Source organism: Lampris incognitus, chromosome 1 (assembly GCF_029633865.1).
Source record: "Lampris incognitus isolate fLamInc1 chromosome 1, fLamInc1.hap2, whole genome shotgun sequence".
Lineage (NCBI taxonomy): Eukaryota > Metazoa > Chordata > Actinopteri > Lampriformes > Lampridae > Lampris > Lampris incognitus.
Window position 1 is genome coordinate 129,948,984 of NC_079211.1, and position 7,645 is coordinate 129,956,628.

Below are 7,645 nucleotides of genomic sequence, written 5' to 3' on the forward strand. Positions count from 1 at the left end.
GCATTTCCACACTAAAAGAGGAACAGCTGAGAACTGGTGAGTCAACTGACTTATGAGGGAGACATTCCTGCTCCTCCAATCCCTCAACACTCAGAGGCCATCAACATAATGAAGATGTACTACTGATGCTGCTGATGGATGTGTTGAAAAATATCATTATTCCAGCGCAAGTCATTGAAATCTCCTGCTAGTCGGTTGAATTGTTGGCTTTGAGCTGCACGTTGGGATTTATCTGAGCCAAGCTGACAATGTGATAACCGAAAAGTAATGAACCAGGAAGATTCTTTGGCCCTGGATTCTTTCTCCATCCTACATACTCAAGTGGTAATTGAGGATACTTTTAGCAAAAGACACATTATATTGCAGTATACCTAGGTGGGTACTCACACAATCTGAATGACCATATCATCTCAGTTGCCAAAATTCCTCTTGTTTCACATGTCCCTCATTAAGCGATATTAACGGCAAATAGCACATTAGATGGCAAAAACAAACCGCCTAATGCTGTATACATCAGAAGTAAATATTAACTTTTTTTTGACCCCCCCTTTTCTCCCTAATCGTACTCGGCCAATTGCCCCACTCTTCTGAGCCGTTCCAGTTATGCTGCTCCACGGGGAGGGCTGCAGACTACCACATGCCTCCTCCGATACATGTGGAGTCGCCAGCCGCTTCTTTTCCCCTGACAGTGAGGAGTTTTGCCAGGGGGACGTAGCACATGAGAGGATCACGCTATTCCCCTCAGCCCCCCCCCAAACAGGCGCCCCGACCGATCAGGGGAGGCGCAAGTGCAGCGACCAGGACACATACCCACATCCGGCTTCCCACCCGTAGACATGGCCAATTGTGTCTGTAGGGACGCCCAACCAAGCCTGAGGTAACAGGGGGATTCGAACCAGCGATCCCTGTGTTGGTAGGCAATGGAATAGACCACTACGCTACCTGGATGCCCAAATATTACCTTTAATTGTCCAAATCTGACCTCAACAAAACATTTTCCCCCACAAATTCAGGGTTTTTTCCTTCCCTACTGTTCCAGCAAATACTATATGCTATTCTGCTAATATTGCTTTCATCGCTTTACTTTTACTATATTGCTCTAAATTTCATGTCTGTTTCTGTACATGAAACTATCGTGCATATTATTTCTGCATTTGATTACATATTTGTGCATTGTAAAAAAAACAATGTGACATTGCACACTTCTACAGTCGCACCACAATTATTCACTCCCAACAATACACACAAACCAAACATGTCCTTCCAATACTTCCATACAATAGCACAGGTACTTCTTCTCTAGTCGCTATTTTTCCCATGCTACACTCCTGTCTTAGGACTTCAACACCACTACTGTATACATAGCACATGCGTGTAGGTACCCCTCCTGAATGTGTACATCTGTTAGTTACTTTGTTATTTTATTGACTTCTCACATGTTCCTGTAATATTTCTCAGGACAGCGACTCCTGCTGAACCAACAACTATCTCCATACTGCATGGACCATGCCATCACAACACATTTCAACACTTATACAGGGCAAGTTGCCAAATATTTGTGATACATTTATCTGCAGTAAACCCACCATAGATACACATTTGGTAACACTTTCTATGAAGCTTGCATCTATAATACCCTATAAACAGCTATAACGCCCTGTAAGTGTAGCTATAAGTCATTGTAAGATTCATTATAACCCTGTATACGCCCTCACAACACCTCATAACCACCTTTATGATACATTATGTCAATGTAAAACGGATTTATGCATTAAAAATATGTCATCATTAGCCTGTTTATCTGTTAAATGTCATAATGCGTCATAGCCAACTTGTTTTGCTGAAGGTTTGTAGAGATGCATAGTGAGACTTCAGTGCTATTTCAGTCTTCAGCCATAGCCATTAGTCATTGTAATACATATTATAGGAAAGTATGGGCGTTATAGATGCAATTGATGCGTATAGGGCATTATAGATGCTTATAGGGTGTTATATGTGCTTATAGGGCGTTATAGATGCAAGCTTCATAGAAAGTGTTACCAAACATTTCTTGGCTTGTTGCTTATGTTTCTCGTGTGTCTTGGAAGAAATTGGGATAAAGGAAACACCGCCCTGCCTTATACAGGCACAAAGGGTGATGATTTATGTAGAATGGAAACTTGCATTTATAGCGATATCTAAGGTAATCCATGTTTGGCAATGTAGTTTATGAAATTTAGGGGTGGTGACGCAGCATAAAAATCCTTCTGCTGCCAAAATTTAACAAAATAGCTTCACTTGTCTTTTTAGCTTATTCAACTTTTTAACTAGAATATTGGTTTACTTGATAAACCAATTATTTGTCAGCAGTCCCATCAAGGAAGCTAGCCTGCCATACACACCATCAACATGGCCACACAAACATATTGCACTCACTTCGGTCTAGCTGTCTCTAGGTAAAACCTGGTCTTGTTACTGACAGTTACCCCCAGTACTACAACATGCATTAACAGTACTCAATGGGAAGTTAATTTCGGGTAAAAGGAGTAACTAACTGGATTAGCTTTTGTGCAAACTGTGCCAATGGTTTTCTGTGCAACAGGTGTAGAGAGTTAAAAGTTAAATAAAAAACATGACATGCCCACATGTCAGCAACACCCCTGTAAGATGTGTGTGTGTGTGTGTGTGTGTGTGTGTGTGTGTGTGCGTGCGTGCGTGCGTGCGTGTGTGTGTGTGTGTGTGTGTGTGTGTGTGTGTGTGTGTGTGTGTTGTCTTCCACCTGCCATTCTTCCAGCTGATTTGAATGTAATGGAGTTTGTACACTGATGGGGGTGACAGAAACATTTATGTAAGCCTGGCCAAGTCACATTCACAGAGCTGTGCTGTTTGTACCTGCCAAGCACACACTGAGTATGTGTGTGTGTGTGTGTGTGTGTGTGTGTGTGTGTGTGTGTGTGTGTGTGTGTGTGTGTGTGTGATTGTGTGAGAGTGGGTGTACATGATGCACATAAACATGCTGGCACAAGCACAGAGGGGTGTGTTGACAGGGCTGGTCACAGTAATGTGTTTGCCAAGTACCAGACACACACCCTTAAGCTGTAGTGTGGCTGTGTAGATAGGATGCAGACGATGACTCACAGAATGAATGTGACACCTGCACCATCCAGGCTGTCACTTGCCGTTGAACCCCACCCTACTTGCGCAAAAACTCTGGTTCTGACGCAAATACAGCAAATTAATCTTGCCTGACAACCCCAAGGGGCAGAAGCGTACAGCTCTTTGGCTATGTTTTAACAGAACCATTTTATGGCAAAGACTGAGATGCATAGATTTCGATTGATACATTTATCATTTTGCCCAGTCATGTTTGGCGTGATTACTCTCAAGGCCCAACGTTTCCTCCACATGTGTGGACGTTCATTGATAGCATGTGGCTCCATTTAATGTAGACACATAAAACAACAAGCAGGAAGCATTAAAACCTTGAGTGGTTGGCTTTGCTGCTCTGCAAGGGACCAGCTTCTCAATCCAGCCAGTGTGCTCACAGCCCTATCCTGAACACACCATCACACACACACACGCACACACACACACACAGACATGCACATACCTGTACAAGCAATTAAACACACCAGTTCTCCATATGGAATAATAAATACTGACACAAATAGTGCTTCTCTTTCAGCCTTCTGTACCTTATTAGAATAAACAGAAGTGGTGTATAAGTGTGGTCAATCTGTTGAGCAGTGAGCATACATGGAATTTGGTATTTAGTATTTCCCCGGAGCATTTTAGTCTTCTTTAGTGCCGGTTTAATGAGAGGTGGCACCTTACATAGTACATGAGAACCAGAAAGTTTAGATGATTAGTTGAAATAGCCTGTGAAAGTCAGTGTAGTGTACTTTTCTCTGATTGTCTTGTGATAGACAATGTTTGAATTGTCTGAATGAGATAAATCCCATGATTTGGGTTTTCTAAAAACAATGCAACTAGTCTGTTATAAGTAAGTAACTAATATCTATTAGTTTCTGACCCAGGTCTGGCAGTTAATAGCCTTTACTTGTGACACCCAAGAACGTGGAGGTCCTTAGTGTGACTCCCTCCATGGTAAACAGTCATAAAAAGTCAAGGATTCTGTTGCACAAACACAAATAGCTGACTATTCATAGCACTAATGAGAGACGCCAGGGAGCACAGGGACACCAGCAGGCCTTGAAATACACTGTCGCCACTCACAGAGTTATGGCAAGGCATGGCATATAAACCATGGTTGGGTGGATGTTGGGTGAGGGGTGGTGTTGAGGGGGTTGAGGTGCCAAGGCAAACCTGTACAAATTACCCTTTCCTTTGTATTCGTCTTCTATTCCCCCCCACTTTATCTGGTGCCTTTATTATATGGATTACTGCTCTCCTCTTTGCTTCTGTGCTGAGTCTTTCCTGTAATCTCTGCATCTTTAAAAAAAAACCCCAAAACAAAACAAAACATTATTCCCTGCGTCTGTGCTACAAGCTCAGCATGTAAATTCACTCCAAAAGAGCAAAATGATCCTGAAAATACAAGAAGGATTTTATGGATGTGCTGATTTTGTTATTCAATCCATGCATGCACCATGTCATGGTCCTCCTATTTGTCCTTGTTTGCATGCTCTCACATAACCTTGCACATAAACCCTGCTCCTGATTGGATTGTGGAAGCGTTGGGTCTCTCCCTCATGACCAAAAGCTCTTTTTTAAGTAAGACATTAACTTGCCATTGCCCCCCACCAACTACAATGGAATGGCGGGTAATTTGGCCTTGCACTGATTGATTGGTGTATTTATTTTTCATTTGGCTTGACAGAAATTTCAGACTTCAACTTTCAAATTCCTTGCAGATGGCCAGCAGGCTCTTTGAAGCCCCACTGTAATTAACCTTTGGAGGAGAATAACAAACCAGTACACAGGGGCACTGTGGTCCAGCTGAACTGCTTTGATGTGGTCTCTGTGTTTGCTCTGCCTCATATTGGATAGAAAGTGGACTCTGCTGACATGTCCGGGGCTACAGCAGGGCACACAGGTTCTGTCCAGACTCATTGTACCTTCATACAGGTCAAGAAGATGGTCAGTGTCGATCTAAAACAAATGAGGGGTTGCTCAGTATTTGCCTCTGTGTGTGGGAATGGCTGAAATAAATCGTTTGTGCAGCTCTCTCTATTGCTTTCAATCATTAGTTTCACGTGGCTTTCACCTCCAGCCAAGAATGGGGGGAAATTCTTCTTGCTTAGCAAACATTTGGTCTTCAAATTTGACTGGAAGGTTCAACTAATTAGTGATTCCAGAAGGAAGCCATATTTGATTCTAACAGGGGGTTGGGGGCTGGAGGCAATGTTGGCTCCACACCGCAACACTATGCTGGCTTTTAACTGGCTGGGGTAAAGTGGGAACTCAATCATTAACAGAGCGTGTTATATATATATCACTATTTCTTCCCTCATTAGACCTGCAGTGCAGCTTTCTGCTATGCAGGCTGGATGGCCCTGTGTGCCAAAGCTGGTCGACCAAATGAGATCTTTATCACTCACTTTCTGTATAGAGTGCCATGCACCAGATTGGATTGATAACTGGCGTAGAATGGGACAAGCCAGTCATCTCTGTTCCCACAAACTATGTAACCAATTCATGAGGAGTTAATGACAAACAGACCACTGACATCTGGTGGTTTGGCTTCATATTCTGTCCTCTGGGTCGTTTTGCTTCTTGCACAATGCTGTGTTGCTGTGTGATAAGTTAAGTGACATGGCAATTGTTCACCTTATGCTGTGACAAAAGGCCTTTAGATTATACTGTAAATTGCCTTGTGCTGCTTTAGGTTTTTATCGCTTACTATACTTCCGCCTCAAAACTTGGCATTTGGGTTGTAAACTACCTGCTACGATTTTGTTAAAAAACCCAGCATTTTTCCAATATAATTTCAACATTTCACTACAAATTCTTCCCTAATATTGCCACCGTAGTATACTGCAATTGTTGTCTTTCATGCTGTACTTTCACTCTCAAATGAATTTGTAAGAAGAAAATGTGCTCAGTGCTCACCCACTACTAAGGATCCTTATATGTCAGTGCTCTGAATGCTCTCCTACACTCCTCGGGTGGGGTGGGGTGGGGTCCTTGAATAACATCTCTATGCACATTTAAGAGGGACTGACGAACAATATTGGCTTTGTGGTGCTTTTCCATGCTTTTTCAGTTTGGAACATGACATTTCAGAGGAGCAGATTCCTTTTTGCTGTTTCACAATGGCTATAAGTATGTGTGGTTGTTCAAAAGACATTTGGGTTCCTTTTCAAATGGTGGATTGTATTTGCTTTAAAGATAATTTTCAGACAAACTATATTCACATTGCTTTAAACTAAACACTATGATAACAAGGCTGCTCCTTTTTCTTCCCTGCTCTAAAAGCGCCACCGCATTGTGTGAGCATTGTGCGTGTGCAGTGAGACCATGAAGGTTTCCACAGGCCTTGAAATCCCTGTGTTGGTGGTAGAGGTGGGAGGTGGTGCAGCGCATTTCTGCTGCAGAAAGCTGTGGACAGATTGCTACTCCCTCCTATCTACTCTGTATAGCTGACATTCTGGCTCAATGGGCCATTTCAACACCTCGACACTCTATCCACATGGGGCTGCAGACAGAGCTGTAGAGCTCTCTCTCTCTCTCTCTCTCTCTCTCTCTCTCTCTCTCTCTCTCTCTCTCTCTCTCTCCCCCCCCCCCCACCTCTCTGTGACTAGACAGGCCAGTGTGTTTTTTTTCTTTCTTATCGACACATTCTTTTATTTTTTTTGAAGTAGTTGTGTTCTTTTTGGCCCTTGTTCCCCTAGTGAGAAACTTTTTTTGGCTTGACAAAAGCAAAGCAAGTTGGCAAGTCTATTTAGCTAAATCCACTATCTAGTCAAATGTTTCAAATGCTGATATTCAAATAGTATTGGTGTTTTGTTTTGTGCATAACAAAGGAGAGCCCACTCAACCAGATGTAAATTTAAGTGATCACAGGGCAAAGCTTACATAAGCACCATGTTCAAAAAATTACTAGAAGACTTGGAGTGAAGAACGGACCTGTTTCAGATGATGCTGAAAAATACTGTATAATAATTTACATTATTTTACATGCCACACGGGTGCAGTTGGCCACATTCATGCCACAGTTTAGACAATCCCACAAAAGCATTTTAAACTGTTTTCAATTGTCTGTCACTGACAAATTACTTAAAACGAAATGCTCCTGATGGATTAGACACTAGCTATTTAAAGCGGCTGTAAACAACTTTTCAACTTCGCCCCTTAGCGTTTCCATTGTTTGCGCTGCTGTTGCAAAGACAACCAGATCGCTTTCCATTTATTAGCAGCCCGGCCACTCTCCAAACAAGAAACAACCATAAGAATCCGGGTCTCCCGCACCACGGGCGACTTCGTTAACCAGTCAACTAAAGAGTCCAACCCGGATTCGTGCCCCGGCTGCGTTGGTTCCAGGCTGTTCCCCGAATTCGCTCTATTGGTGTCAGAAGGGGGACCGTGAGGCCATCACTCCCTTTAAATAGCTATAGGCGTGTGCGCCCAGAGGCATGAGGGAGCTGATATGCTGAAGCGCAGGGCCGCACTTCCCGAAAGAGGGGGGTAGTGTAACGACCACTGA